The 24250-nt window shown below is 32.6% G+C and overlaps 1 long non-coding RNA gene across 1 annotated transcript; it reads left to right on the forward strand.

Moving 5' to 3' along the window:
- Window positions 1-7855: 7855 nt before the first annotated feature.
- On the forward strand, window positions 7856-9976 carry LOC143265015 (uncharacterized). The gene is made up of 3 exons (XR_013039055.1): window positions 7856-9136; window positions 9300-9776; window positions 9857-9976. It is a non-coding gene; the product is annotated as an uncharacterized LOC143265015 (long non-coding RNA).
- The last annotated feature ends 14274 nt before the right edge of the window (window positions 9977-24250 follow it).

Below are 24250 nucleotides of genomic sequence, written 5' to 3' on the forward strand. Positions count from 1 at the left end.
GAAAATTGAAATTTGCAAATTGGTGAATTTTGAAAATTGAGATTTGCAAATTGGTGAATTTTGAAAATTGAGATTTGCAAATTGGTGAATTTTGAAAATTGAGATTTGCAAATTGGTGAATTTTGAAAATTGAGATTTGCAAATTGGTGAATTTTTAAAATTGAGATTTGCAAATTGGTGAATTTTGAAAATTGAGATTTGCAAATTGGTGAATTTAAAAAATTAGGATCTACAAATCTGAACATTCGAAAATATGTGAACTTGAATATACATCAATTTGTAAATTTAGGAGTTTAAAAAATGTGAAAACATGTGGATTTCAGAAATGTAAAAATTCAATAATTTCACAAACTTGAAAATTTAGGAATCTGGAATTTTGAGTAAAATTACAAATTGGGGATTCGAGAAATTATAAATTTTGTAAATTAGCAAACCAAAAAATTTATAAATTCATAAACTTCTCTATTCGTAAATTTATAAACTGAAAAAATGTGAAAACTTGTGGATTTAAGAAATGTAAAAATTCAATAATTTCTCAAACTTGAAAATTTAGGAATCTGGAATTTTGAGTAAAATTACAAAGTGAAAACTTGAAAACTTGATATTTCATAAATGTACAAAATCCAATAAAAAAATATGCAATTCGCAAAATTGAAGAAATTAAAAATTAACAGACTCGAAAATGCAAAAATTTCCAAAAATCTCAATCATTTTTCTTACCATAATTTATCAGAAACATTAACCCAAATCAACTTTCCCTAAATTTGGTATAATCATCGCCAGACATTTTCTCTGCAGGCATTGAAGTCTCTGCAAACTCACAGCACACCTTCCTTAAAAATCCCCATTCTCTTTCTTTCATCAAAATTCACAAGGTTTCATAATTGCTCGAAACCAAGTGTCCGGATACTTATGGACCGTAGTGTAGATTCTAATTAAGATGCGATACTATACGCTGTTACGCATCAATTTGCAGGTTCCAAAAATACTCGGTAATTCGCAGACTTAAAATATAATCGATCCTTAAAAAGTTAGAATCGTCTCTTAAAATGTTAGAATCGAAAGGTTTCACGGTTATAAAAGCGGCGGGTTTAATAAATCCGTACTGACGATTTAATGTCTCTATTGTGACCGCGACGGTAGCGGCAACTGAACTTGATTAGGTTAATACGAAAGGGGACCAGATTTCTTCGCTTCCGCCCTTTAAATTCAATTACCAGACCGCCGGTTTAAACATCGTGTATCAGTTTTGTCCGGAGGAAGTGCGATCTGTGATGAGTCGACGGAATCAATTATGAGGAACGGGTGACTCCGGCAGTTTTTTCTTATCGGTTGGCAAATTTATATACGTGTCATCTTATGTGCAGGGTGGTCGTGTCACTCACATTCGGTTTTGTAGTTTATACTGTAGGGTATGGTTTTTAGATTTAATTGTGGGAAAATTTATGGGAACGTTTGGGAAATTGATAGGGATGTTTAGGAAATTGATAGGATTTGTAATAAATATTGATAAGGTTGGTGACATTTAGGACATTTTTAGTAGTGATGACGTTTATAACATTTTTAATGACATTTTTATGACAGATTTAATTGTGGTAACGTTTGTAAAATTGATGACATTTATAACCTTGATAGTGAACATAAGATTGATAATATTTAGTAACATTTACAATATTTATAAAGTTGATAACATTTATGATGTTGATTAGGTTTACAAAATTGGTATTTGTAACACTGATAATGTTTATGAAACTTGTAACATTTGCAATGCTGATAATCTTGATAAAAATTGTGAGATTTAAACGTTAACAACGTTTATAAAATTGATAACATTTGTAACACTTATAATATCTGTAAAATTGATAACATTTGTAACCTTGGTAAGGGTTACAAAATTAATAATATTTGTAACTTTGATAATCTTGATAGAAATTGTGAGATTTGAACGTTGATAACGTTGATGAAATTGATAATGTTTGGAACATTTGTAACATTGATAATTTTTATAAAATTGATAACATTTGTAACCTTAATAATTTTTATAAAATTGTTAACATTTGTAACACTGATCATTTTTATAAAATTGATAATATTTGTAACAGTAATAATTTTTATAAAATTGATAGAATTTGTAAAATTGATAATTTTTATAAAATTGAGAGCACTTGTAACATTGATAATTTTTACAAAATTGATAACATTTGTAACGTTGCCAATTTTAATATTTGCAACATTTGTAACGTTGCCAATTTTAATATTTGCAACATTTATAATATTTATAACGTTGATAACATTTGTATTATATTATAGATAATATTTGTAACATTGATAATGTTTATAGTAATGGAAAATATAATAATATTGTTGTAACAGTACAGTTGTGAGAATTATGATAATTATTATAATATTAATAGTAGTATCAATTACAACAATCATAATAGTCTTAACAATGGTAACAGTTATAAAAATAATATTAATGATAATAATCATAATAGCTATAACAATAATATTAATCATAATTATGACAATGATGATATACTGATAACATCAAACAAATTTCTTTTACTAGTTTTTTAAAAATAAATAAATCACCAATCCTTGAAAAATAAAAATTTCTGAATCCTTCATAAATAAATAATTTATTAATCTTCCAAAAATAAATAAATTAACCAAGCTTTGAAAATAAATAACTCATCATTGATCCTTCAAAAATAAATAAGTCACCAATTCTACAAAAATAAATAACTTACTAAACATTCAAAAATAAATACATCACTAATTCTTCAAAAATAATTATTTCACAAATTCTTCAAAAACAAATACTTCACCAATTCTCCAAAAAATAAATAATAATCCACCAATCCTCCAAAAACAAATACTCCACCAATCCTCCAAAAATAAATACTTCACCAAGCCTCCAAAAAATAAATAATAATCCCCCAATTCTTCAAAAATAAATAAATACTTCACCAATCCTCCAAAAAATAAATAATAATCCACCAATCCTTCAAAAATAAATAAATACTTCACCAATCCTCCAAAAAATAAATAATAATCCACCAATCCTCCACTAATTCTCCAAAAAACAAATACTTCACCAATCTTCCAAAACCAAATCCTCCATCAATTCTCCAAAAAATAAATAATAATCCTCCAAAAACAAATCTTCCATTAATCCTCCAAAAACCAAATCCTTCACCAGTCCTCCAAAAACCAAATCCTCCACCAGTCCTCCAAAAACAAAATACGCCTACACCCAAGCATCCATCACAAGCCAACAACTCCAATTTACAAAGCCAGAGAAAAAAGAAACAAAGAAAAGAAAAAACAAACAGCAAGAAATAAATAAGACAAAAAAGAAAAGAGAAGAGTAGCGTGCCATGTCAAACACGAGCAGGCAACAGTCGTTTGAAGACAATGGGCTCGCACAGTGCCACGACAGTCAATGAATTGATATCGTTATTGTAACAACATAATAGACATATTTTCTTATTGAGATTGCAGCCCACTGTACATATGTACGTGTAACATGCGCGCCGCCTTTATGAATGCATTCATTCATGCGAGCCGCGCGTATGTGTTAGGCAGCGTCCACATTATGCCAGTAACTGACGCCGGTAGCCTTGCCAGTAGGTAATTTTTGGTCGAATTTTTGCGTTTGTTTCTTTTTCTGTACCAGGTGGAAAAAGAAGACAAGAAAAGAAAGTGAGCTATTTTCTTTTTTTTAAGAATTTTTTTAGAATTTTCAGAACTTCGAGGAGTGGACGTTGTACAGGTTTGGGAAATTATGAATTTGAAGACTCAGCGATTTGGGGGTTGAGGGATTTAGGTATTTAGGGATTTGGGGATTTGAGGGTTTGAAGATTTGGAGATTTCAGGATTTAGGAATTTAAGAACCCAGAAATTTAACAACTTAACTATAGGAGCTAGAGATTTGGGGATGTAGGGATGTGGGCACGTAACTATTTGGGAGTCTCAAAATTTGGAGATGTAGAGATTTGGACGCGTAGCTATTTGGTGGTCTAGAGATTTGGAAATGTAAGGATTTGAGCACATAGCTATGTGGGAGTTTAGAAATTTGGAGATGCAGGGATTTGGACACGTAGCTATTTGGAGGTTTAGAGATTTGGGGACGTAGGGATTTGGATACGTAGCTATTTGGAGGTTTAGAGATTTGGGGATGTAGGGATCTGAGAATGTAGCTATTTGACGGTTTAGAGATTTGAGAATGTATGGATTTGAGTACGTAGCTATTTAGGGATCTAGAAATTTGTAGATGTAGAGATTTGAGAATGTAGAGATCTGGAAATAGGAATCTCAAGATCCTCAAATTTCTTCATCTCCAAATCCCTAAATTCCCAAATCCCTTCCAAATTCCTACATACCCAAATTTCTACGTCTCTAGATCCTTATATCCCCAAATTTCTACCTTCTCAAGTTCCTAGACCCCCCATTTCTACATCCCCGAATCCTCAGGTCCCCAAATCCTTAAAACCCCAACTGATTACGAAATTCACTCAGAAATTCGGTTCCGTCTTGTAGGAATCAAAGACCGGTGTGATCTTTTAGCACAATTTTTGCAATTTGCTGTACGATCCAACATCTCGTTCCCATAAACGTTGCACGAAGCATCGAAAGAACCAGTAGCTCACAAGACGCAATCAGCTTCCTGTTTATGCCAAGCACAGATAAAATAAACGTTCTCTCTAAAATATGTCTATAAAATTAATTACTGAACATAGTGAGGCTCCTCTGAGGACTCGATCTGCATCTGTTCGTTTGTCCACACGTTATAGGACGCAATTTTGGGACGTTTCACTTGAAATTTTCAGGGTGGACTCGCGAGACAGCCTAAATTTGCTGTATAGATTTTGGCGGCGATCCGACAGGAACCCGTCGACGATCGTCGAACTAAAAACCGTGTTTCGGTATCGTTTTCGATAATTTTTCACACGTAGAATCGACTGGAGGCACGTTAAAAGCTCTGTAACTCATCGTCGACGATACTTGGTCGTCGTTGACGTCGGTCGTGGTGAAATCAAGAATAATCGTGTTCGGTATCGTTTTCGATAGTTTCGGACACGTTTGATCGTTTGTAACGACTTTAAAATCTCTGCGTCTCTTGTTCTACCTATATGTTTACGGTGCTCGAAATTTTACGCATTCGAATTTGAAGGCAACTGGTAGAGCCAGTAGTATATCTTGTCTATTATTAACATTCAACGACGTGTAATTCCGACAGCGAATTAGACCGGTCAGTGTTCTTTTGTCTCGTCTTCCACGAAATCAACTTTCATTTAATGACCGCTCATTGGGTCAATTTGAGCAAGTGACAAAGCGCGATCGTAGACGCATTAGAAGGCATCCCAACTAATGGATCGACGAAATTATTATATTTCGAGGGATCCGGTGAAAATAATGTTAAAAGCATTTTTATAACGGTGGCAATGAAAGATTTTTTACTCAACTAAACTTGAAGAAGATTAGAGGATTAACAGAGGAAGATGAAGGAAGCTGACATATTCATAAAATATTTTAATTACAAAAAATATTGAAATTCAAGTTATTTGTGGAAGAAAGGATTATTATTAAGATGTAAGTTTAAGGAAATTTGCAATTTTATTTTTAAGAGATATTTATTGTAAACTTGTGAAAAATGTGTTTGACTTATATTTGCTTTAACGCATCACATAATTGAAATAATTTGTAACAATATACAGTTAACAAATAAATTCACTATTTATGTTCAATCTTCTTATAGGAAATATTGCACTTTCTATAAACTTCTAAATTTTTAAAACTGAGAATTTTCAAATTTCTGAGTTTCTAAATCTAAAAATTCCACATTTCCAAATTTGTAAATCCCTAAATCTGAAAGTTCCAAATTTGCAAATTCCTAATTCTAAAAATTCCAAATTTGCAAATTTCTAAATCTAGAAAATCCAAATTTCTTAATTTGTAAATTCCTAAATCTGAAAATTTGCAATTTTCTAAATTTCTAAATCCAAAAATTTCAAATTTCCAAATTTGCAAATTTCTAAATCTAAAAATTCCAAATTTCCAAATTTCTAAATCTAAAAATTTCAAATTTCCAGATTTGTAAATTCCTAAATCTAAAAATTCCAATTTTCCAAATTTCTAAATCTAAAAATTTCAAATTTCCAAATTTGCAAATTTCTAAATCTAAAAATTCCAAATTTCCAAATTTCTAAATCTAAAAATTTCAAATTTCCAGATTTGTAAATTCCTAAATCTAAAAATTCCAATTTTCCAAATTTCTAAATCTAAAAATTTCAAATTTCCAAATTTGTAAATTGCTAAATCTGAAAAATTCCGAATTTCCAAATTTGTAAATTCCTAAATCTAAAAATTCAAAAATTTCAAATTTCTAAACCTCAAAATTTCAACCCTCAAAATTCCAAACTTGAAAATTCCAAAATTTTCAAATTTCTAAATTTCCGAATTACTGAATTTCTATTTTAAAATACCAAAGTGCAAATTAAAGTATCAGCTTACATTAAAGAACACACATTACGCTCATGTTTCACACGTGCTTTCTACATTCCGGTACAACATACCAGCCTTAACATTCGCAATTCGCTAATGAATATGAATATCTCTCATTAGTCCGTAAAAAATGATTTCCTGTAGTCGCAGATTTTTCAATTGAAACGGGTTCTTAAATAAATAACTCTCAGAGCCGATAAATCAGTCTCCTTCAAGAAACTCTTTCACAGTTCGTAAATAATATTCTTAGTGCGTGGTTGTACACCAACGAAATAATATAAATATTATTTTACGCACGCACCAATCGAAAATACATCTGATCGAAACTTTATTTTACGACACAATTCGAAGAAAATTATTTATCGGATATAACTTTCTACTCGCATTTTCACGAATATTTGTGTCATCGCCATTATTAACCTCTTGTTATATTACATTGTAAATATCTTTCATTAAATGTGCAATTAATACCTTGTTAAACTTTTGTTAATAAATTTATTTCTTCCTGCAATTATTCGCTATATTTTTTCTTCTTAAATGGGTCACAGTTAATTTTTTTTAATATCTTTTATCGTTAAATTGAATTAAAGTATTTTTATTTTTAGTAAATAAATTTTAAACATTGTCGATAGATGCAAAAATATTTTATGTAATATTAATAGTTTATTAATTATTATATATACTAAAAATTTCTTGTAAAGTAATATAATGATCTGTGTATATATATATATAATTATATATTTGTTCATATTTAATTGCATTACATAAGAATATATAAATATGTAATAATATATTTTGTCATTTAGTTATATGTATTAATTTATATGAATTTATATATATAAATATGAATGAGTAAATAGTTAGGTTAGGTTATGTATATATATAGTTTAGAGACAACAATTTATATATATAGGTTATATAGGTTAGGTTATATATATAGAAGCACTGTTATATTATAAACATGATACAATTATAACGAAACGTTCAAAAATCCTCAAAAATAATTATTATGTTCAACACCACTAATTCCCTAAATTCAATCACTAAAAATAAAATATCACATTTCACTAACACGTCACCTACTTAACACAAACGGCGCACAACACAGCAACAGTCATCTCAAACACAATCACAATTTTTCAATTAAACGCCATTTTCCAAAACACCAGACATCACACAATTTAAATAATATTCCCTGAATCATTCGATCACATCGAGTGCCGCGTACTTAATTAAATAAAACGCGTAAAAATCTAATAAAACGAAACGATATACATTAATCGCTATATATATTTTGAGCAGAAGTTTAATATCGGCTTTGAAAAAAAATGTATTAAGAGTAACGGGAAGTAGTCGTTCGAGAGGCATTTTGATCGCGGAGTCATCGATTTCTACGATTCGTTTAAAGTCACAAGTTAACGTCAGTTTATGGCCACACGGCGGCCATTTGTTGAGTTTCTTTACGCACGGAATGAAATTCCGCGGTAGCGTTTAATTCTGCGCTCCTGTAATCTACGTCCCTCATCTGGTTTCATTAAAAATCGTTTTACGCACCGAGGAAAGGGATTAATGTTGTATTCTCGTTCGCGCGAACCATAAATTTCGTTTCAAAGTGTGCCGTTTGCCGGCAAAAAAACACGCTTTCCCCGGCTACGAGGACCAGCCACGTAATTGATCGCAAACGCGTTAATTCGACCGGTGACAATAATCGTGTGTGTATTACGGGCAACATGTTACTGCACGAAAATCCTCTTGCGAGTTTTACGAACGATTTTGCGAGTGTTAAAGTATAAGCGAAAATGATTTATACGACACAATAAAGTCTGAGGACTAAAGTCTCGTGTTCCGACATTGACCGAAGTTTGCCGAATGTAGAGAGGAACGGAGAACGACGGAAACGTCCGAACGACCGAACGCAAAATAGCAACAATGTGAGACAATTTTAATAAAACTCATTTCTGATTTTTTGTTATGAAACTTTTTCCAACACATTTCTGATATTATTCTGAGTTAAGTGAGACTAAACACAAAGATATTCCATACATATTTATTCCAAGAGTTTCTTTATATTGTATAGTTCCGACATTAACCGAAGTTTGTCGAACGTAAAGAGTGAGCGACGGAAACATACGGAGGTAAATAAACAATAGAATGCATCAATCTTAATGTAAGAATAAATCTTTCATTTATGATTCTTTGTTATGAAAATCTTACCAACATATTTGTGACAATTTCCCGATTAAAATGAGACCTAACACCACGTAATTCGAGACATATTTACTTGTAATTTCAAACATTTTGTTTATATCGATGCACTCTCGTAAGATTTGCGGTAAACGGAGTAATGACACTTCGGGTAATTTCGATGTTCTTCGGTGCTATTCGGATAATCACGTGATACGTCAGTCGAAATCGTAGACTTCTATAGCTTATGACTTCAAAGATTTTATTTCTGTAAGTTATTACAAATAATATGCCTCGAATTGCATCGTGTTGGGTCTCATTTTAATCAGGAAAATGTTACAAATATGTTGGTGAAAGATATACAAAAAAAGAACTGGAAATGAAAAAGTTAACAACGCATTAGTACTCTAAGCAATACAAGAGACTCTTCGATCTTTCTCGAATGGTATAATTGCAGCGTATCTTTCTTTTTTACTTAATATTTTACTAATATTATCGTCGTTTGCTATGAAACGTTTACCAATATATTTTTTATACTTTCTTACTAAAATTTTTTTAATTTTTTACTAAAATCTTGATTTCTTTAATGAAGTAAAATCTCCGAAAAGTTTGCAGCCAGATTTGCTGGTGACTGTACGTATTCGTTGTCCTCAAAGTGTACGCTCTTTATGCACGCGTCGATGTCAGCTGTAGATCCAAACATCGTGATGCATTTCTCAATGGATTTTACGACCGTCATCGTCGTAATATTTCTGCGCCAGATAGATCGGATAACGAGAATATTGATCTCCGTTGGATTTCTGTGAAACCCGATACGCATCTAACAGAGGACGCTTTTGAACCGGTAATGTTCACTCTCGACCGAAAAGTGGTATTAATGTAAATTGAGATGTGAAAACAAATTAAATTCCGAACGAGTGCTTCTGCAGCTGCATGGTTATACTGTTAACTCGTTATATATGGGACGTGTAAATAGCGTTTTCCGTTTTTGGAATACATTGGAGATAAGAGACAACAATTTATAATATGTGTTTGTACGCTCAGAAAATTCCTAGATACAGTGATATAGTGGAAAATAAAATTCTGTAAGTGAATGGAATTTTACTATTCGATTTTTAGTATGATTGAGGTAACTAGATGTTAATAGAGTTGTTATATTGCTTAGGTCTTGATGTGGAGATTTAGATCTGTAAATACCTAGATGTCAAGATAACTAGATTCCCAATTATCTGGAGTCTTAGGTAAGTATCTAGATTTTTAATTACAGAAATTTTTGGGGATCGAGATTCCTGGATAGCTAGATCTCAAAATACCTAGATCTCTAGATATATAGGTATACAAATAGGTTGTTAAATACCTAGATCTCTGGATATTTAAATCCCTAGATATTTACTTTTCCAATTTCTTAGATTTCTAGATATCTAGGTGTTCAAATACCTAGGCTCACTATATATCTACATTTATAAATACTTAAATCCCTAGATACCTAGATCTATAAATACTCAAATCCCTAGATACCTAGATCTCCAAATACTTATATTCCTACATATCTCAATCTCCAAATAAATCCTCAGATTCTTAAATCATCTGATATGTACATCTTCAAATTCCTAAATCCTTAGATACTAAAATTCCCTAAATCTTCAAATATTCAAATCTTCAGGTACCTAACCCTGCTCCATATGCTATTAGGTATCTATGACTAAATCTCTATACACTTACTGGAATCCCTATATAGAAATATAGGGATATGTGAAATATCCCAAAGACATGAAATATTTTTAAAAACACAACTTCTAGCCTATGGTTAGTCTCCACTTCGATATAGCTAACCTTGTAGACTAGGTTATGATTTATGTTACTCTCATGAAAAAATCTCCCCACTGCTTATTCCTCCCAAACCGACCAGCAACAATTATATTGACAAATTAAACAATTATTTAACCTTCAGAAGACCTTAATTCCCCAAGGTCAGATATATGGTACTTATAAAACCCACTTATTGGTCCAAAAATGTCTAACCTTGGCTATGACCTCTCTGACCTTCATGACCTTTTCAGGAAACAGCAGACAACTCCACTGGACTCATTACTTATTTATAACCATAATTTAAACCTCTCAAAAAAATTAGTTTTCAAGGAAGAATTGCCGGTCTTCTAAAGGTCAAAACTGTATTCATCAAAAAATTTTCATAATCTGTTCATAAATCCGTACACTTAGTATTTAAATGATGTCATCCAGAATGTTCCTCTGAAAAAGATAAGTAAACACGCAGGGGGTAAGTGTATACGTAGAAGCTCTCTCGAGCAATCGTCGAAGGAGAAGAAGAAAGTCGACGCGGAATTCGGCGGCGTGCGGGGGCGTGCTGTGGGCTGGGTAACGACTTAATAAACCGTTCGGTCGGTTAGGTGTGGGCGCTCGGTTCCGGTGAGGCTGTTAGGTGGAGGGAGGCGGTTAGGCACGTGTACAGCGCGCGGTTGCGGGCAAGGCAGGGCAGGGCACGGGGGGCACCGCGGGTAGTCAGGTGCGTCGCGTGCCCCCTACTCTTGGCACGCAGTTAGCTCGTGTTTTGTTTTGAGAAGGCTTAACGGCGTCCGTTCCCACGCTTCCGCGCAGCCCCACGTCCGACCATTTCGAATTCGTTGCGCGCCACGGATTTCGCGCTCGAACGTGCCCCGTGATGTATTCCTCGTGCACGCGGACGCGATCAACATCACCGACGACGAGTCGCGTTTCCATCGTGCCTCTGGAAATTGCACTCGGCGACTTGACAGTCTGATGGGTTTCGCGATCGCGTGCTGCAGTGTGGTATGGCAGACGTAATACCGCTGGCGAATCTGGTGATATTCTGTTGGCGAATTGCAATATCACTGGATTCTTTGGTAACTTTATTCTTATATATCTAGATCCACGTTTCTCTATATCTTTCAGTTTGTATTTATCTGTACTGTTATTAATCTTCAGATAATTAGCGCTATTGGAATCTTACAAGAATCTTAAATCTCTAGATTACTAGGTTTATAGATAACTAGATCTCTGGTTTTCTTATATTTTTATCACTAGATCTTTAGATACTTAAATATCAAGATTCCTAGATTTGTATTATCTGAGACTCTTGAATTGCAAGGGGCCAATATCCCTTGATACTTAAATATAAAAATCCCTAGATTTATATTGCCTGAGAATCTTAGATTGCAAGAAGCCAATATCCCTTGATACTTAAATATAAAAATCCTTAGATTTGTACTGTCTGAGACTCTTAGATTCCAATTGGCAAATATTCCTAAATACTTAAATATAGAAATCCATAGATTTGTGTTACCTGAGAATCTTAGATTGCAAGAAGCTAATATCCCTTGATACTTAAATATAAAAATCCTTAGATTTGTATAACCTGAGACTCTTATATTCTAAGAGGTCAATATCCCTAGATACTTAAATATCAAAGTCAAGATTTATATTACCTAAGACTCTTTGATTGCAAAAGGCAAATATCCCTAGATATTTAAGTTTGTAGATCTCTGGATCCCTAAATACTTCAATATCTAAATCTCTGCATTCTAAAGTCTCTATGTTTCTAGATCTATGCATTCTTGAATCCCTAGATTCCTCAATTTCGTTCTAACTAGATTTCTAGGTCCTTAGATTCTTAGATCTCTACATTCTTAAATCCTTACACTTCTAGCTTTCTTGATAGCTAGATTTCTAGATCTCTACATTCTTAAATTCCTAGATTCCTAAATCCCTAGATTTCTATATTTTCCAATTGCTATATTCATAAATTCCATCATAAAATTCGTTAGAACTGGGTTCCTAGATCTCTACATTCTTAAATCCCTAGATCCTTAGGAATGTGGATGTTTAGTTCTCTGTATGCTTAAATCCCTAGATCACTAGATCTCCAGATATCAATGCATCCAAATACCTAGATCCCTAGATCCCTAGATACCTAAATACCTAAATACCTAAATCCCTAGATCACTAGATCCCCAGATATCAATGTATCCAAATACCCAGATACCTGAATACGTAAATACCTAAATACCTAAATACCTAAATACCTAAATCCCTAGATCTCCAGATCTCCACATTCTTAAATATATCTGTGCGTCTAGAACCCCATATTCCTAGATTAGTAACTTTCTGTATTCCTAAATCCCTGTATCTCTAACTGTATGCTTAATTCCCTATATCTCCCACTCAATCCCTAAATCCCTATATCTCCTACTCAATCCCTAAATCCCTATATCTCTAACTATATCCCCAAATCCCTATATGTCTAACTCTATCCCTAGATCCCAATATGTCTATCTATTGAATCCCAACACGTGAACATCTCAGAAGTTGTAACAATTGTAACTAAAATTTCGATGATTTGATCAGTGTAGATTCTTGAAATCTAGGGATATTGCCTTACTCTGACTCGAACACTTCGAACGTCAGATTGTTATACCGAGTCGTTCAAACGTTCGAGTTGGTGCATTACAGTATGGTAAACGGTAACGCGATAACTTTTGCGAGCGTGTGTACACAAGATTCGCGCGTGCACGCGGCGCTCGTGCGACACGGCACGCTCTCCCCCATAACAGCGCAGCGTTCTTCTACATACAGAGTGGGCCATTGTTTCAGCATTACAATAATCCCGCTCCCGACTTCTTGCCTTCTATTTCCCTTTCTCGTTTTTCTCTTTTGTTCTCCGGTTCCTTGCTCGTGCACCTTACTTCCCGCCTCTTCTCAGTACGTATACCTCCGCGTACGCTATGCACCCTTGCCTCCGTCCTTTTTATCGCTTCATATTCTTCTGCTTCTTGTTTCTCGCGAGTACTCTGCTTTGTTCTTTTCTTCTTCGTACTTCTTTTTCTTTTATCTCGATGTTTTCTTTTCTTTTTTTTTGTACTTTCGTGATTGTTACTTGGCGTTTCTTTCTGTTGTGTTATTTATTCGGAGTTATGATTTGTTAGTGTGTAGTTTTGTTTATTGGTTATTTTTAGGCGTTGGTTATTGTTTATTAGTTATTATTTACTAGTTCATAGATACTAGTTATTAGTTACTAGTTTATACATACTAGTTAATTAGTTACTAGTTATTAGTTACTAGTTATTAGTTATTAGTTATTAGTTATTAGTTACTAGTTATTAGTTACTAGTTACTAGTTACTAGTTACTAGTTACTAGTTACTAGTTATTAGTTACTAGTTTATAAATACTAGTTAATTAGTTACTAGTTATTAGTTACTAGTTACTAGTTATTTTTTACTAATTACTAGTTAGTATAACATTGTATAACATTGTAAAAGTTTGTTCAAGTTTGTACAAGCTTGTATGCCTTTCTTCAGATTTGTACAAATTTGTGTGACTTTGTTCAAATTTATACAAGTTTGTATGTGCTTGTACTACATACAAATGTATGATAGTAACATACTATTTAAATGTGCAATAGTATTATAATATAGAAATGTATAATAGCATTACAAAATTCAAATGTATGATAGTAGCATAACATAAAAATGTATTATAATATCTGAACATTCAAGTACATGGTAACATGATAACATCCAAATTTATGATACTATCTTAACACAAATGTATGATAGTATCATAATACAGAAGTCTATGCTAATATCATAACATTGGAATATATGATACTATCATAATGTACAGGTGTATGGCAGTATCATATTATCATGTTGTCATGCTATCACATTATCATATTATCATGCTATCATATTGTCATGTTATCATGTTATCATATTTTCATATTGTCATATTGTCAGATTGTCATATTGTCAGATTGTCAGATTGTCATATTGTCAGATTGTCATATTGTCAGATTGTCATATTGTCAGATTGTCATATTGTCATATTGTCAGATTGTCATATTGTCATATTGTCAGATTGTCAGATTGTCATATTGTCAGATTGCCAGATTGTCATATTATCATATTGTAAGATTGTCATATTGTCATATTGCCATATTGTCAGATTGCCATATTGTCATATTGGCAGATTGTCATATTGTCATATTGTCATATTGTCATATTGTCAGTTTGTCATATTGTCATATTGTCATATTGTCATATTGTCACATAGTCACATTGTCACATTGTCACATTGTGACATTGTGACATTGTCACATTGTCAGATTGTCATATTGTCATATTGTCAGATTATCATATTGTCAGAGTATCGTATTGTCAGATTGTTATATTGTCATATTATCATATTATCATGTTATCATACTGTCATATTGTCATATTTTCATGTTATCATATTGTCAGATTGTCAGATTGTCACATAGTCACATAGTCACATCGTCACATTGTCACATTGTCACATTGTCACATTGTCAGATTGTCACATTGTCAGATTGTCATATTGTCATATTGTCAGATTGTCATATTGTCAGATTGTCAGATTGTCAGATTGTCATATTGTCAGATTGTCATATTGTCATATTGTCACATTGTCACATTGTCATATTGCCATATTATCATATTGTCACACTGTCACATTGTCACATTGTCATATTGTCATGTTATCATATTATACAAGTGTATAGTGCGTGATAGCATTATAGTATACGAGTATACAATAGCATCAGAGTAAATGAGCTTATGACAGTATCATAGCATATGAATGTATGATACTATCATAACATCTAAATGTTTCTTAATGTATTTACTAAAGAAATGTATGATAGTATCCTAACATTTCAATGTACGATACTATCATAAAACACAAATATAATATAATAACATCATTACATACAAAAAGTATGAATAAAAACATGAAAAATGATAATAATATTAATAAACCCTCGACGAGCAGAGCACTCGATCGAATATGTGGCATAAGAGCGTCAGCAGAAGTTGACGATCGCATAACGACCCGAGAACCACTATTTTGTAGCGAACGTGAACGGTGCAACCGTGTTTCGCCATTTATATTCAAATGCAGAAACACGCGAGGGAAGGATAAATGAGATCAGCGCCGAGCGAATCGCGCTCCTCGTTATCGGATCTATTTTGCATATACTTTCCCGGATCGAGTTATTGCCGGTGATCCAAGGTGTACGTATAAATTTTGTACGCTAGCGGAACCAGTTCCCTATCACTTTTATCGAAGATTAGGGACATTTACTTTTCAAGAGCTCGACCATTCGCGTCGAGCAGCTGCCGCGAATGTCTTCAGCGAATCGCTTCCTCTCCGAAAATCTCGATTTGACACGAAACGTGAAGGGAACTCGTGTTGTTTCGATTATGTATTCTATCTGTCTATAAAGTCGTTGCTACTTAACACTCATTTGAATGTCGAAATTCGAAACTTGTTTTCACAAAAAAAAAAAATGAATACGATGATAAAATTGTGTTTATATATTTGTACGTAATTTGGGTGCATTTGTGATCTGAATTTGTACAAGCATGTATGAATTCGTTGAAATTTACATAAACATACATAAACTTGAACAGACTTGTAGAATCGTCTATATACATGTTGTGTATTGTAATATCATCATACATTTGTATGATGCTATCATATATTTCAATATTATGATGCTATCATATATTTCAATAGTATGATGTCATTATAAATTCGTATGTTATGACACTATCACATAATCGAATGACGTGGTGGTATCATACATTTGTAGAATATGGTACCATCATAGATTTGTGTATTATAACACTATCATACATTTATGTATATAAGGTCACATGTTGTACAAGTTCATATATGTATTATGCAAGTTCACATGTCGTACTAGTTCATATGTATTCTTCATATTCATATGTACTCTTCATATTCATATATGCTACTGAGGTTCATATATCCTCCTCGTGTTCATATGCACTATACAAGTTCATATGTACTGTTATACATATGTAGATACACACATACATGCATTATATACTGTGCATGTTCGTATGTCCTTCATGTGCATATATGCTCTTCACATTCATATATGTATGTGTGCTCTTCATGTTCATATGTGCTGTACAAGCTTATACGTACCCTTCATGTTGATCTATACTCTATTCATATATGTTCTTCATGTGCACATGTGTTATATAAGTTCATACTGTTGATGTTCACATATGCTATACAGGTTCATGTATGTTTTACAAGTTCATACGTGTTATGAAAGTTTATATGTATACATATGTTCTTCGTATTCATATACTCCTCAAGTTCATATGTGTTCTGTTCATATGTACTCTTCATGTCGATATGTGCTCTACAAGTTCATATATGCTCTTCGTGTTGAATGTTATGATGTTATCATACATTTGAAGTTTGTGATACTATCATACATTTGAAGTTTGTGATACTATCATACATTTTTATATTTCTATACCATTGCACATTTAAATGTTATGACACCATCATACATTTGTGTATTATGATGCTATCACACATTTTAATGTAATGATACTATCATACATTTTTATATTATAATACTATTGCACATTTAAATATTATGATACTATCGTACATTTTTACGTTATGGTACTATCATACATTTAAATTTAATGATACTATTATACATTTTTATATAACAATACCATTGCACATTTAAATATTATGACACCATCATACATTTGTGTATTATGATGCTATCACACATTTTAATGTAATGATACTATCATACATTTTTATATTATAATACTATTGCACATTTAAATATTATGATACTATCGTACATTTTTACGTTATGCTACTATCATACATTTAAATTTAATGATACTATTATACATTTTTATATTACAATACCATTGCATATTTAATTATTATGATACTGTCATACATTTTTACGTTATGCTACTATCATACATTTCTATATTATGCTACTATCATACATTTCTATATTATGATACTATCATAAATTTTTATATTGTGATAATATCATCACATTATTGTATATATTTGAGTGAGATGATATTGGAGAGCAGAGATCTCGTTGGAATACTATTTATAACTTCGTCCGTTATTATTTGTGCGATGGTCATAAGAGTGTTCCTAAGAAGTTGGACACTACTTCGAATCGTAATGGACTTGCTACATACTTTCACGCGGCATACTCGCTCATAAACCATCTCTCGTTTTCTCGGCTGGGCCGGTGAATATTGTCACGCACAATATTCCCATGTGTGTACACTGTACACTCGGGTGCAGTCTTCATATGACATTTTTTAAATTTTTTATTTTATTACTTTGTGAATATTTGAGTATGAGTTGTTATCAAATTTCTATATTTTCATGTTATATTATCATTTTTGTTATATAAAATTATTTTTAATTTTTCAAATATTAATAATTTTATATTCTCAAGCTTTTATATTTTCAAATTTGTAAGTGTTAATGTTTGCAATTTTTCAAATATTCACATTTTCAAATTTGTAGATTTCAAATTTTTAAACATTAATTTTTTCAAATATTTAAATCCTCAAATTTCCAAATTTTTCTACTTTCCAACTCTATAAATATTCAAGTATTAATATTTGCAAATTTTTCAATTTTAATATTTTCAAATTTCTACATTCTCAAATTTTCACATATTAATATTTTCATACTTTAATTCTCAAGGTTCCAGATTTATTAATTTTCTAACTGTCCATATATCCAAGTATTAACATTTTCAATTTTTTCAAGTTTATCAGCTTTCTTCATTTTTCAAATGTTCAATTTTCAAGTTTTCAAATCTTGAAATTTCCTCTATTCATAAATCTCTTTTCAATATTCCTAAAATCTCATAACCCTATGATTTACCATTTTCAAAAAAAATTCTAAAAATAATTATCAATATACTTACACATACAATCTCCTAAATATTTATCTAAAATCAGTTCTAAAATTAAAAAGAAAAAATGTATTAATACATAAAATGAAAACAAATGTAAATGCATTAAACGAATGCCATATAATGAGAGAAAAATAACTGTCTGACCATTTCACTACATAACCGTAGGTAATACTGATTCCATAAAAAAGGGTGAAACTGAAATTGAGGAGTTTGAGGAGGAATTAAGAAAGAAAAAATACAACAAAAAAATAAAAATGTCAATGTATTAAAGGAATGTCTTATAATGAAAAGAAAATAACTGTCTGACCATTTCACTACATAACCGTAGGTAATACTGATTCCATAAAAAAGGGTGGAACTGAAATTGAGGAGTGATTGAAGATAGCCCCACAAGCGCACCCTGGACGCGTGTGCATCGAGAAAGTTAGAAGATTCCTACAGTTTTGTCGGTTCCCACGAGCCAGGGTGCGTCAGGTGGCTAGCGTGGGGTGCGTACATCCCCCTCGCTTCTTCACCCCTCGAAATAGATGTAAACCTCATCGTGAACCCCCTGGCGCCGTCCCTGATACTATTTCCAACACGCAGCTTTCTTGTATATGTTCATCCACATATTTGTACACATACGTACACTACGGTCCATAAGTATCCGGACACTTGGTTTCGTTACATAAAACATAGTTGAACTTTGTACGAAAGGTATTTAGGGTTATCATATCATTTGTAATAATTATTATTATCTTGTTTGAGGTGTCATAACGTAATAGAATTAATTTTTAAGTACAAATTATACAATGAAAGTGTGAAAGTAAAATTCATGTCCAGAAGTACAAAGTCCAAATTTGTGAATCTAATGAAACGCTTTCGATTCTAAAAAAAATTTTAATTTCTACTGTGTTTCATTTCTATGGTGCTGAACGTATTCAGAGGGTTCTTCGATATGTTTCAAGTGTTTGTAAACTGTTGGTAGACAAGTTTTTCGTATAAAATGTATGTATAAAAAGTTTCCGTGTTCATTTAATAGAAAAAAAAACGATTATCAAAATGGTTTTATTTTGTCTGAACATTTCGGTCGTCGCAGACATGTTTTTGCCAAAGAATCGCGCGGTTACACTGTGGGGGAGCGTTCCCATGAAACAACAATTAGCATTCAAAGAAATTCGACTGTGAGCTTACGTCGTTTCATTCTTTTCTTCCTTTTTCTCTCTTTGGTGACGTCATTGACCTGCTTTTTTAGCCTTTTAAGAAATTCCCGCGTTTTATATGGAGAAGATAAGTTTCGAGGTTTTGAAGGATTTGGAAATTTGAGATTTTGGGAATTTTGGGATTTGGGGATTTAGGAATACAGGAATTTAGGGATATAGAAATTTGGGGATTTAGGAATTTAGAAATATAGGAATTTGGGGATTTAGGAATACAGGAATTTAGGGATATAGAAATTTGGGGATTTAGGGATTTAGAAATATAGGAATTTGGGGATTTGGGGATTTGGGGATTTAGGAATACAGGAATTTAGGGATATAGAAATTTGGGGATTTAGGGATTTAGAAATATAGGAATTTGGGGATTTGGGGATTTAGGAATTTAGGAATTTAACTATATAGGAATTTGGGGATTTAGGAATTTAGGAATTTAGGGATATAGAAATTTAGAGATATAGGAATTTAACTATACATATAAGAATTTGGGGATTTAGGAATTTAGGAATTGAGGGATATAGAAATTCAGAAATATAGGAATTTGAGGATTTGGGGATTTAGGAATTTAGGAATTTAGGAATTTAGGGATATAGAAATTTAGAGATATAGGAATTTAACTATACATATAAGAATTTGGGGATTTGGGGATTTAGGAATTTAGGAATTTGGGGATACAGGAATTTAGTTATATGGGAATTTGGAGATACAGGAATTTAGCTGTATGGGAATTTAGGAATACAGAAATTTAGCTGTATAGGAATTTGGGGATACAGGAATTTAGCTGTATAGGAATTTGGAAATACAGGAATTTAGCTACATGGGAATTTGGAGATACAGGAATTTAGCTATATGGGAAGTTGGGGAAACAGGAATTTAGCTGTATGAACGTTTGAAGATACAGGAATTTAGCTGTATGGACGTTTGAAGATACAGGAATTTAGCTGTATGGACGTTTGAAGATACAGGAATTTAGCTGTATGGACGTTTGGAGATACAAGAATTTAGCTGTACAGGAATTTGATAATTGGAGAGTATGTAAGTTTCCAAAATTTAGAAAATTGAAGATTTTGAAATTGAAGAATTTCACAATTTAGAAGTTTATAAATTTTGAACTTTTTAAATTTGTCCATTTCTATATTTATGAATTTATAAATTTGTGAGTTTGTTAGGTAGTTAGTTTGTTAGTTTGTGAGTTTGTTAATTTGTTATAAAACTGTATAACATTATAGAAATTTGCCCAAATTTGTATAAGTTTGTATAGCTGTCTTCAGGTTTATACAAATTTGTATGTGTTTGTACTACATACAAATATATGACAGTATCATAATACACAAACGTATGATAATATCATAATATACAAACATGTGATAAGATTATTCTATACAATAAAATTATACACATAGTATACAAACGTATGATAAGATTATATTATACAAACAATTTACACATACAATTTATGAATTTTTTATGAGTTTGTTATTTTGTTACTTTGTGAATTTATTAATTTTTTATAAGTTTGTCACTGCATGAATTCTTTAGTCTGAGAATTTACGAATATATGAATTTATAAATTCACAAATTTGTAAATATAAAAATTTATAAATTCACAAACATGTAAATTTATAAAACCCCATACAAATCGCAATAGATCCAATTTCCAAAGCCTTCCCCCGTTCATTTTCCGCCTCAAATTTAGGCCATCCAATGTTAATTTCGTCTAAGGTCCGTTGGCAGGTTTATAGAGGCGTATTTGTAGTAGGTAAAAAGGAAGGGAAGAAAAGCAAAAAAAAAAAGAAGTAGGGGATAGGGTCGGATAGCACAGGCACGAGATCCTTCCCACGTCGACGAAACGTGCTGAAAGCGTGCTACTCGCGTGGCCGTTAGAGCAGCACGCTGAAGAGGAGGGGCTTTGGTGCATCGAGCCGGAATCTTTCTCACGGACAAGAAGGACGTCAGGTGCAGGACCTCCTTCAGGAAGTACAACGGTTCCTTACAAGGATTCGCGACTTCTGCCTTCCCACGCTCCTCCAGTTGTAACGGCCAGATTCGACTCTCTTCCCCTACTTTCTGCTCCCGTCACCTTCTCTTCCTTTTTTATTTCAACCTCGATCATTTTCGCTCGACATTGCTACCTTTCGATTCACGGGTTTCAATCATTTTTTCGTTATTCTTAATCGTTATACGCGTGTGATCGAAGGGAAATAGAGAATGAATGTACTTCGACCATTTATTAGTTGCTTTTTTTTATTACCTGGATGATTTATTTATCATTTGTTCAATTTGATCGATTTCTATCGTCATTTTTAATAGTTGTAAGCGTTTGATCAAAAAGAAATAGAGAATGGAGCTAATTCTGTTCCTGTCATCTGTTCCTACTTTTTTCATTTGAATATACATGTATTTAGTACTTTAAAATTCTGTACAGCCACTTTATTTGAGGTTTTTAATGAAGTAGTCGATCACAGACGAGTAATATGTCATATATAATACGCAAATATATGAATATGTCAATTCAAACCACTAATATATGCAAGGGGAGTGAGAAAATGGTATACGTTGCGCAGTAACTGTGCGCAGTAGTCTTGCGCAGTAATCGTGAGCAGTAGTCATGCGCAGTAATCGTGCGCAGTGGTCGTGCGGAGTAATCATGCGCAGTAGACCAGCGCAGTAATCGTGCGCAGTAGTCATGCGTAGTAATCGTAAGCAGTAATCGTGCGTAATAATTATGCGCAGTAGACCAGCGCAGTAGTCATGCGCAGTAGACCAGCGCAGTAATCGTGCGCAGCAGTCATGCGTAGTAATCGTAAACGATAGCCATACGCAGTAGTCATGCGTAGTAATCGTGCGCAGTAATTATGCGCAGTACCTCGATGATATAAGTTTGTATACACCGTTAATTTGAAAATATTCATTAAATTAAAAATACTCGTATTAACTACTTAAAATTTTAAACAAAACATTGCAATAAAATATTGTATTTGATTTCTTAAATTATCTGAAATTATTAGTCTCTATTTCAACATTGTACATTACAAAAAAAATTTTCTACAATTTCTACAACAATCTACAAGTATTTTTACAAGAATCTACAAATGTTTACAAGTAATCTTCTTTAATTTTGATTATTTATTATTAATATTAATTTAATATCGTGTGATATTATTTGAGGTCGTACGATTTTCGAATTCGTTATGACGAGTTAATATAATATTAGAAAGTCTCTAAACTCTTTCGCCATCGGCTCTATTTTATTATCTGTTGCCTGGTGCTGATTTACGAGCGGCTCGAAGCGTGGCCGACACGTGGAAGACATTTCTGATCGCTCGTTTCTAGCCCGGAGACGTTTGACCGCAACGTGGTAATGGACTGATGATGGTCGGGTTCGAGAAAGGGAGTCGATCTGACTGCTAGTTTCAACCTTTATGGAGGCAACTTATGCTTGTTCCGAAACCTAATGGGATCCTTTCACTGCTTACTCTAACACTGTATCGTTTGTCAGAATATTTTCCATTCATCTTGTGATTCCTTTACTGTTTTATATCAATGTGACTTTTGTACTTTACAAATTATTTTTGTCACATTTAAAATTCTATATTTTCACTGTACCGTTTATTGTTTTACAAATTGTAACATAGTTAATTATTTTATAGTTACCGTATGTTAACATCCATATGTGCATACATGAGTCACATGTCCTCTCATTATAAAAATAAGAATACAAAATATATAAAACATACAAAAGCATCAAAACACACAATATGTAAAACATACAAAAGCGTGAAAATACAAAAAACACAAAATATAAAAGTGTGAAGATAAAAGCTGCATTTTAACAAAGTATCTCGCTATATGGCACACCTTGACTTACGATACATTACACTCAAGTAAACGGTTAACGGGCAAAAATTTGTTTACCCGTCGAAGGTAGCCTAACGGATGCATACTGTAATGGCGAGCGTGTCGGTCGCGTGGACAACAAGTGGGACGAATCCCGAAATCCGCCTGTTGGCTCGTGAGTCGAATTTCTGATCCAGCTTTCGAAAGATTCCCACGATCCGGTAACGAGCCACTTGACTTTGAGGCGTGATCTGAGTGCTGGCCAGTCGCGTGGTCCTTTCGTTTCTTTTCTGGAAAATCCAGGTGTTCGGATTCGACCCCATACTCCAGATTTTTCCCATGCCGAGAAATCGCAAGCGCTCTCGTTTCGTTTGTGCTATTGTTGGAACTTCCTTTCTTCTATTTGGTTTACTTAATACTTTTTGGTCAGAAAATATTTCTTGGTCTGAAATGTCGTTTGTAGTTTTGATAAAGTAATCATGATGTGTCGTATGTAGGTCTCTTTGCAAAGAGAAATACTTGCAATAAATCTATGGTGTACCATAAGTATAGTGTAATCTACTTAACTATAATGGTCCAACTAATTGATGAATTATAGTCACTATAGTTCATTCACCTATAGTGTATTCACCCATCTAATTGATGAATTATAGTCACTACAGATATATAGTGAAGTAGATGAGTTATGATGATGACACATAGTCATATAAATGAATTATAGTCAC

The sequence above is a fragment of the Megachile rotundata genome, chromosome 8 (genome assembly GCF_050947335.1).
Source record: "Megachile rotundata isolate GNS110a chromosome 8, iyMegRotu1, whole genome shotgun sequence".
Lineage (NCBI taxonomy): Eukaryota > Metazoa > Arthropoda > Insecta > Hymenoptera > Megachilidae > Megachile > Megachile rotundata.